This window comes from Oryzias latipes, chromosome 5 (assembly GCF_053564925.1).
Source record: "Oryzias latipes strain Hd-rR chromosome 5, Olatipes_Hd-rR_3.1".
NCBI lineage: Eukaryota > Metazoa > Chordata > Actinopteri > Beloniformes > Adrianichthyidae > Oryzias > Oryzias latipes.
The window spans coordinates 4,811,831-4,822,323 of NC_136241.1; positions in this window are offsets into that span (position 1 = coordinate 4,811,831).

Sequence of the window (10,493 nt, forward strand, 5' to 3'; positions counted from 1 at the left end):
GTTTCCTGTTTTATTTTGAAAGGTTTCCTGTCTTGTCATGTCTTGAGTTTTACTTCCTTTGGTCCCCATCTGTCCTGATCGTGTTCACCTGTGTCTTGTCTGCCCTGTCTGTATATAAGTCTTGTCTCTGCCTTCCTCCGGGGTTGGTCCATTATCCCTGTCTGGTGTTCATGTCATGCCATGTTCCTCGTTTCTTGTCCCTCGCCACGCCACAGTGAGTTTTGTTTTGTTTTTGTCATCCTGCTCTGCAGCGCCTTTTGTTTGTTCGCATTAAACCCCTTGCCCTTGAACCGTGTGCCTCCGCCTCTGCATTCTGGGTCCTACCGGCTCTCGAGCCACCCCCCCCACCTTGACAGAATGGACCAACCAATTTTTCTGGACCCAGCGGAGCGGGACATGCTTTTACTTGAGGCCTACTGCCAGGAAGCGGAAAGGACTAGAACCTTTTGGGTTTTTGACCAGGCCCAGTTTCCCTCATATGCCTGGAGTGGGAGCTCCCTGGACTTTACTGGGAGCCGGCTTGCCCTGAGGGGGGGTCGTCGTCGCCGCCACCGTCCCCGTCCACGTCCAGTGGTGGTCCCGGACGCACCACAACTTCGTCCAGTGGTGGTCCCGGACGCACCACAACTTCGTCCAGTAGTGGTCCCGGACGCACCACAACTTCGTCCAGTGGTGGTCCCGGACGCACCACAACTTCGTCCAGTGGTGGTCCCGGACGCACCACAACTTCGTCCAGTGGTGGTCCCGGACGCACCACAACCTCGTCCAGTGGTGGTCCCGGACGTCCCCCGACCCGTTCCGGCTCCCAGGGGGGTGACGCCTGCGCCCCGACCCGTTCCAGCTCCCAGGGGGGTGCCGCCTGAACCCCGACCGGTCCCCGCTTCCACTGCCACGCCTGGCCCGCCTGAGCTCGGCTCCACGCCTGGCCCGCCTGAGCTCGGCTCCACGCCCGACCCGCCAGAGCCTGACTGCTGGCCCGACCCGCCAGAGCCTGACTGCTGGCCCGACCCGCCACAGCCTGACTGCTGGCCCGACCCGCCAGAGCCTGACTGCTGGCCCGACCCCTCCACGCCTGACCACTGCACGCCTGACGACTCCACGCCTGACGACTCCACGCCTGACGACTCCACGCCTGACGACTCCACGCCTGACGACTCCACGCCTGACGCCTCCTGCACGCCTGACGCCTCCTGCACGCCTGACGCCTCCTGCACGCCTGACGCCTCCTGCACGCCTGACGCCTCCTGCACGCCTGACACCTCCTGCACGCCTGACCTGCCTCGCCGGACCGCTCGGCCCCCCGGCCGTCCTCCGGACCTGCCTTGCCGGACCGCTCGGCCCCCCGGCCGTCCTCCGGACCTGCCTCGCCGGACCGCTCGGCCCCCCGGCCGTCCTCCGGACCTGCCTCGCCGGACCGCTCGGCCCCCCGGCCGTCCTCCGGTCCTGCCTCGCCGGACCGCTCGGCCCCCCGGCCGTCCTCCGGACCTCCTTCGCCGGAGCACTCGGCCCCCCGGCCGGACTCTGTGGACTTTTATGCCCGTCGAAGTTTGTCCTCTGGGCATTCCCCCCTCAAGTGACTATTGGAACCTCGGAGCGGTTCCTTGAGGGGGGGGGTACTGTCATGGTTTCAGTTTGTTGTGTCTTGTTTTTCGCTTTAGTTCTTGTCCTGTCTTGTTTGGTTCTGTTTCCTGTTTTATTTTGAAAGGTTTCCTGTCTTGTCATGTCTTGAGTTTTACTTCCTTTGGTCCCCATCTGTCCTGATCGTGTTCACCTGTGTCTTGTCTGCCCTGTCTGTATATAAGTCTTGTCTCTGCCTTCCTCCGGGGTTGGTCCATTATCCCTGTCTGGTGTTCATGTCATGCCATGTTCCTCGTTTCTTGTCCCTCGCCACGCCACAGTGAGTTTTGTTTTGTTTTTGTCATCCTGCTCTGCAGCGCCTTTTGTTTGTTCGCATTAAACCCCTTGCCCTTGAACCGTGTGCCTCCGCCTCTGCATTCTGGGTCCTACCGGCTCTCGAGCCACCCCCCGCACATGACAGCGGGTGATGTGAGGCAGACGAAAAGAATAAGAAACCATGAAAATCTCCGTCCTGATCATTGTCCGGACAATTACCGTCCTGCATTATGAATGAAGGTAAACAAAGTTGCCTTTCACAACGTTAAAGAGCAGGAAGCAGAGCACAAAAAGGTTAAATGCCACCCCTGAAGTGCAGCAGTAAGAGCTTGCGGTGACTTGGCTCAGGAGGGGGTAGACTGACAGCATGATTTACCCCCTTATTAGTGTAACCAGGAAGTAGCCCTGTACCTGCACAGTGGGTGTAATATTGACAGTGTCACCAACACCGCGTGACCTGCCAGCGCTGGCCAATCCTCTTTACCTGGTATTTCAAGGCTCTGTAAACTATAATTTTCTTTCTGCCGTATACCTACTGTGAGTCTGTTTGCTGTCTTTCAAATAAGTTTAATGGCCTGTGAAATGTGTTTTATCTGTACACAAGATAGCTGCAGAACAAATTTGGACTATCAGCTCCACAAACGCTGGCTTTGGAAAAGAGAGGTATTTTTTTACTCCAAATCATTTATCCAAAAATCATTTTAAAGATAGTCTTGCCCTGTGGGCTTCTTTGGGTGAACGTATGGCTTTAATAAGAGGCTTTAGTTTGACTGGATGATATTTTTGTCTGGCAGGTGCCTGCATGGCTACACATTCACTTGTGCTTCCGCTGTCAAATTTAGTGAAGACATTTCTGGTTTGATTGAACCACAAAGGGACTGTGTGATGGATGAAAGATGAGACATACACTGACCTGTCACGTCAGCCGCCTCTCTGCCTCCACACCTTCCTTTCCTGACCTCTTCTTCTGGACTCCTCTTTCTTTGTGCCACCTGACATCCACAACCTTAAATCCACCCAGCTGTTCTTCATGCCTTTTTCCCCTCTACCCACGCTGAACCACACTGAATGTACAGGAAAAGCAGCAAAATCAGGCACTCTAGTCCACCACCTGCATGCATAGAATTCTTATTGGCTCCTGCATTATTTTGTGCTACAACTGTGACAAAAACATTAGTGTTTTCTTATTTTTTAGAGCTTTTGTTCCTGTTTGATTCAGGTAGGGGATAAAACTTGAATCCTGCCAGATAAAATGTGCTGAATAAGAGCGACAAGCCCCAGAGCCCAGTAATCCAAGATGATACATCCCCTCAGACAACACCCATATATCCAACTATACTGACAAGTAGGATATAATCTTCTGTCTCACCCCATCAGTCTTCCTCTACAGCAACACGATGACAATTTCAGTCGGTCAAGGTCATGATTTTCTGTGTTTGGAAGTTGAGTTGCTGTATTGTCAATCTTTCCAATTAAAAGTTTTTAAAAAAATCAATGAGCAATTATTCAGGGGAGCTTCAGTGATTGCACCGGGTTAGATAATAAGCAGAGACTGAAGACGTCTGCTCAGGTAATGATCCCAGGGGTGTGGAGTAACATTGCAATGATGGATTATACGAACGCATGGTTAAATTGCAAATAATGCATCCATTCATATTCACAAATGAATACAGAAGTGAGATTGAGGATGAATCATCTAAAACTAAACTGGTGCGGTGTGTTTCAGCTTTTAGTTGTTGGAAAAAATCCATCTGATCTCTCTCCAGATTTAGCTTGAAATAAATCTAAATCAACTTATCTCACAAATGTCTGTTAGCTTGTAATAAAACAGTTATTAGCACAGGATATTTAAGCCAGACCTTTCAGGATCTCCCAGAAAATTCCGGATTGAGTTGCAAAGAAAAATATGTGTTTTTCTTTAAACTATGTAGAAGTTGCTGTGATATTCACTTTTTGTGATTAAATTGATTTAAGATATCCCTGTATCTAATCTGCCAAGGCTATTCAATATTACAAGGTTAGATCAGTGACAGGAAACTTTAATCATGTAGTTAGTATCATGTTGATTCATAAATCTACAGAGTAAATAGGCCCATGGGTCAATTTACAGCGACATCTAAAATTGATGACAACAGAAAGATAATATTAAAATTAAGATTTGTTTTATCAAGCTTTTGTTCCTTATGGAAGATTTAATAGTGCCCTAAATGTGTCAGTACAGTCAAATAAATACTTTTAGGAGGAATTTTTATTTTTATTTTATTGTCTTTTATCATCAGAATGACATTTAATATGCGAGTCATTGACACCTGCTAGCTGATGCTTCGACCTTCGTTTAAGCTCTGTAAGGTTGCGACTCGTCCTCAAAAGAGCTTTCACTGTGGCGACCCCTGATGGGAAAAGCCGAAAGAGCAAGAAGAATTGCAGAGAATAGAAATAATCCAAGATTTCTTTTTAGTACGATAGCCAGGCTAACCAGCAGTCAGAGCTCAGTAGAACCACATATTCCTGCTTCTCTCAGCTCTGATTATTTCCTACATTTTTTTGCTAGTAAATTCTCAAATATTAGACATACTGTAAGTTGAATCAAGTTATTCCTTTTATCAGCCCAGAGGAAGCTGAAGCGGTCGAAGTGAAGGCATCTATAGAAACATCTGTAAAATTAGACTGCTTCACTTCTGTGGATCAAGCAGAAATAACATCAGTTATTACATCCTCCAAAACCTTCCATCCTCCAAAAACTTGTCTCTTAGACCCAGTCCTCACTAAGCTACCATATTAACTATAATAAATACCTCTCTAGAAACAGATTATGTACCACAGTCTTTTAAATATGCAGTTGTCAAACCTCTTCTGAAACAAAAACCCAGTTTAGATCCTTACAATCTGGCCAACTATAGACCGATATCAAACCTCACCTTTACTTCAAAAATCCTAGAAAGAGTTGTAGTTAAGCAGCTTTATCCCACCTACAGGACATTGGCCACTTTGAAGATTTTTAGTCAGGGACCAAAGTGCAGCCATTGACACAATTGACCTCAGTATTTTACTTCATAGATTAGAGCATGACATAAAATCAGACGATCTGCGCTCCAGTGGTTTGACTCTTATTTATCTGATAGGCACCAGTTTGTGAATGAAACATAAATTGACAGTCCTCTCATTGCACTCGAGTTAGTCCCACAAGGCTCAGTTCTTGGACCCATCCTGTTTGTGCTTTACATGCAGCCCTTAGGAAACAGCATTAATTTTCACTTTTATGCAGATGATACGCAGTTGTATTTATCCATTAAACCTGACAAGAATGACCATATAGAGAAACTGAATACCTGCATCAGAGACATCAAAACCTGGGTCCTAAAATCCTCAGAGATGCTCTGTCTGATCAGATAGTCTCCCTGGATTACTGTAACTCTTTGCTAACAGCGTGTCCTAAGAGTTCTTTAAAAAGTATTTAGCTTGTTAGTGAAGACGTAGTCTACTCCCGGATTGCAGCAGACTGAAACAAAGCTGTGGGATGGGTGGGTCGGGTCCTCTGCAATGCAAAGGGCTTTGCGGATGAGACGGGTGCTGTAGATGTCCTGGAGGGAGGGCTTTGAGTTTCCCTGATGCCACGGGACAGGTTATCCCAAGCTGCCCTCAATGCCACCTCATCTCCAGCTCTGAAGGCAGCATTACGAACCTTCAGGAGTCTGTAGACCTCTCCTGTTAGCCACGGCTTATGATTTGCCCGGACTGTGATGGTCTTTTGGTCTTTTTGGTCTTTAGCCACCAAGCCCCTGCCTTATGGAATAAGCTCCCAGCTCACGGAAGAGAGGCAGACACAGTTTCTACATTCAAAGTTAGGCTTAAAATATTGCTATTTAGACAGGTGTATTGTCAGGCTATCTAGCAATTAGGGGTGCCACGGATCAGAAAACTCATGGTTCAGATCGTGTCACGGTTTTAGAGTCACGGTTCGGTTCATTTTTTGGATCAGTAGAATGGAAAGAAAACAAAATAAAAGTCTGCAATTACTATTTTTTAAAGCTTCAAAAATGGATTTAATAAAGCACATATATAAAGTACTTCAAAATATATACTCAGACAAAATGTATTTTCATATCATTAATGAGCTCTTTGAACTCAAGATATTCCTTTATTTCAAAGATGCCCATATAAACAAATGAGCTTTGAGAAATTGCATCTTGAAAAATCAGTGGATGTTAGACTTTACGACTTTTCATTCTTTCACTGTGTCTCCTACGGCTATAAAAGCCCCTCCCACTGGTTCTAGAAGGAACAGTGGCTTTCTCCCGCCAAAGTGCGGGGAATTGCCTCTCTGACTGATTTCTGAAGGATTTCATAGAGACATGCAGTCTGTGCAGTTCTTTAAAACAAATAAATCGATGCACATTTTCAAATGTCCATAAAGGTTGTTCCAAAAAAAAGTAAACTGAGGACAGTGCTGTTTCAATCAGAGCACAAACTCAATCTTAGCGCTCATGTTGTTTTAGCCGATTCGTTTCTACATTCAATCTAAAACTGTGTTCTGTTAAACATGCTCAGACCTGCCTTCTTTTGCGCTCTGCCTTCTTTCCTCTGCATGCTGCTTTGCAGCCCACCTCCGACTTGCCAAAACTTTTTCAAACTGTGTCCGACTTAATCAATGTCATGTCCGTTTTCATTGATATTGCTCCCTTCATGTTTGCATGCAGGACTAGCAGAGCCAAGAACAAAGCCACAAGAAGAGATGAAAATTACTCAACTGTTACTAAAACAGCAGATGGGTGTAATTAACTTTTTGAACAAAGTCATGCTTGCTGAGATGCAGAAATGAAAAAGTGTAGTTTTTATGGATTTTCAAAACTTTATTCATACATTTTGGAGGCTTGATCATCTGTACAACAGGGAAATTCCACATTTTGAAACTAAATGCAGAGTAATTGAGAAGTCTTTAGTACAGCGGTAGTATGTTTTTTTTTTTAATATATTGACATACTTATAGTGGTTTGTTGTTAGGGGGAGGGTTCCATCCATCTTCCTACACTTCTCTGGGACCAGGTCGCAGGGGCAGCAGTCTAAGCAGAGATGCCCAGACCACCATCGCAGGACGTCTGGGCATGTGCCACTGGGCCTCCGCCCAGTGGCACATAAACGGAACACCTCTCGAGGGAGGCGTCCAGGAGGCATCCGGACTAGATGCCCGAGCCACCTCAACTGGCTCCTTTCGATGTGGAGGAGAAGCGGTTCTATTCCGAGCTCTCGGGTGACCGAGCTTCTCACCCTATCTCTAAGGGAGCGCCCAGCCACCCTGCAGAGGAAGCTCATTTCAGCCGCTTGTATACGGGACCTCGTTCTTTCGGTCATGATCTAAAGCTCATGACCATAGGTGAGTATTGGAACGAAGATCGACCGGTAAATTGAGAGCTTTGATTTTTTGCTCAGCTCTCTCTTCACCACAACGGACCAATACAGTGACCGCATAACTATGGACGCTGATCCACCTGTCAATCTCACGCACCGGTCTTCTCTCACCCGTGAACAAGACCCCAAGGTATTTAAACTCCTCCACCTGGGACAGGGACACTCCACCCACCGAGAGATGGCAAACTACCTTTCTCCGGTAGAGAACCATGGCCTCAGATTTAGCGGTGCTGACCCTCATCCCAGCCGCTTCACACTCGGCCGTAAACCGCCCCAATCCATACTGGAGGTCCTGGCTCGATGAAGCTAACATGACAACATCATCTGCAAAAAGCAGAGAGGAAATCCTGTGGTACCCAAACCAGACCCCCTCCAGCCTCTGGCTCTGCCTAGAAATTCTGTCCATAAAAACTATGAACAGAACTGGTGATAAAGGGCAGCCCCTTTATCAAAGGTGGACCGGGAACAGGTCTGACTGACTGCCGGCTATGCGAACCAAGCTCCTACTCCGGTCATACAGAGACCGGACAGCCCTCAGTAAGGCTCCCCGGACCCCATACTCCCAGAGCACCCTCCACAGGATACCACGGCCTTCTCGAAATCCACAAAACACATATGGACTGAATAAACGAACTCCCACAATCCCTCCAGCACCCCAGAGAGGGTGTAAAGCTGGTCCACCGTTCCTCGACCAGGACGGAAACCGCATTGTTGTTCCTGAATCTGAGGTTCGACTATCGGACGGACTCTCCTCTCCAGTACCCTGGCATAGACTTTCCCAGGGAGGCTGAGGAGTGTAATTCCCCTGTAGTTGGAACAAACCCTCCGTTACCCCTTATTAAAGAGGGGAACCACCACCCCTGTCTGCCAGTCCAGTGGTACAGTTCCCAACTGCCACGCGATGCTGCAGAGACGTGTCAGCCAAGACACTACCACAACATCCAGAGACTTGAGGTACTCAGTGCGGACTTCATCCACTCCCGGACCATTGCCACTTAGGAGCTCATTGACTACCTCAGTGACTTCAGCTTGGGTAATAGAAAGCCTCACCCCAAAGTCCTCGTTCTCTGCTTTTTCAAAGGAAGGCCTGTCAGTGGGGTTGAGGAGATCCTCGAAGTATTCCTTCCACCACCAGACAATGTCCCCAGTCGAAGTCAACAGCCCTCCACCTGCACTGAAAAGACCTGTGGAGAACTGCTTTCCCCTCCTGAGGCGCCGAATGGTTTTCCAGAATTTCTTCGAGGCCAACCGATAGTCCTTCTCCATGGCCTCACCGAGCTCCTCCCAGGACCGAGTTTTTGCCTCCGCAACAGTCCAGGCCGTAGTTCCCTTAGACTGCCGATACCTGTCAGCTGCCTCTGGAGTCCTGCAAGCCAGCAAGGCCTGGTAGGACTCTTTCTTCAGCTTGGTGGCATCCCTTACTTCCGGTGTCCACCAACGGGTTCAGGGGTTACCGCCGCGACAGGCACCAGAGACCTTGCGACCACAGCTCCGAGCAACAGCAGAGTCAATGGAAGTGGAAAACATGGTCCACTCGGACTCAGTGTCCCCAACCTCCCTCGGTACCTGTTTGAAGTTCTCCCGGATGTGGGAGTTAAAGACTTCCCTAACGGAGGGCTCGGCAAGATGTTCCCAGCAGACCCTCACAGTACGTTTAGGTCTTCCCCGCCAGCAAATCCAACTCAGCACCAGGTAGTGATCGGTGGAAAGCTCTGCCCCACTCTTCAACCGAGTGTACAAGACACAAGGCTGAAGGTCGCCTGAAACAACCACAAAGTTGATCATTGACCTCCTGCCTAGGGTGTCCTGATGCCAGGTGTATTGATGGACACCCTTGTGCTCGAACATGGTGTTCGTTATGGACAAACTATGACGAGCACAGAAGTCCAATAAACAAAACACCACTCGGGTTCAGATCAGGGGGGCATTCCTGACAATCACGCCCCTCCAGGTGCCACTGTCATTGCCCACATGGGCATTGAAGTCCCCGAGGAGGACAATGAAGTCCCCCGTTGGGGCACTTTCCAGTACCCCTTCGAGAGACACCAAGAAGGTCTGGTACTCCAAACTGCTGTTCGGCTTGTAAGCCGAAACCACAGTTAGAGACCTGTCCCCCACCCAGAGGCGGAGGGACATGACCTTCTCTTCCACTGGGATGAACACTTGGTGGCTGAGCTGGGGGCTCACGAGTAAGCCCACACCAGCCCGCCGCCTCTCACCTTGAGCAACTCCAGAGTGGTAGAGAGTCCAACCCCTTTTTAAGGACTGAGTTTTAGGCTATGTGTGGAGGTAAGCCCGACTATATCTAGATAGTATCTCTCAACCTCTCGCACCAGCTCAGGCTCCTGCCCTCCTAGAGAGGTGACGTTCTATGTCACAAAATCCAAGTTCCATGACCAGGGTTTGGGCCGCCGAGGCACCCGCCATCGACTGCCACCCAAACCACATTGCACCATTTGTTGGCGTATTGTAAGGAGGACGTTTTTAACACATCCATCCTTGAAAATTGAAAAAATGTAATGTTGTTGGTTTGTTTTTGTGTAGAAGAAACAGGTTGCATAAGAACATTTTTCTTCTACTGTTCCTAATGTTCAAAGCCTAAAAAAAGGATTCATGCTCTTTTACATTTTTTTCTTCTTTTGCCAGCTGGCACAAACCAAACAAATTTCATTAATTAATTAACAAAAAACTTCTTCTGTGTTTTTTTCTGTGGATGTCCTAACATCTGCAGTACTTAGTTTCGGCTGCATCAGTGCTTAAACAGAAGAATTTTTTGAAAGTAATTATACACTTTTTTATTTGAAGAAAATTAGACTTTGTGGTTTCAGATGTTACATTTTTATTGAAGATTTGTATTGGTTTTAAGGGGATGTGGATACTAACAAGTTACATCAATTAATCTAATGTGAAGATTGTACTCTTCAGAGTAATTCTAGTGTATTATACTTTTACTTGAGACTAGACTTGCATTTGTCAAGTAATTCTTTTTTGTTTATAATGTCTCTAGAGAAGCACAGATATAAGGATTGTTCTAGTAATCATTAGTGTCTCCCAATTAGATTTCTAGTTTTTATTATACAGTGATCCCTCGCTATAACGCAGTTTACTTTTCACGGTTTCGCTACTTCACAGATTTGCATCGTGCATTGTGTTCTGCATTCTGATTGGCTAAAAAGTCACTCCGCTTCTTCTCT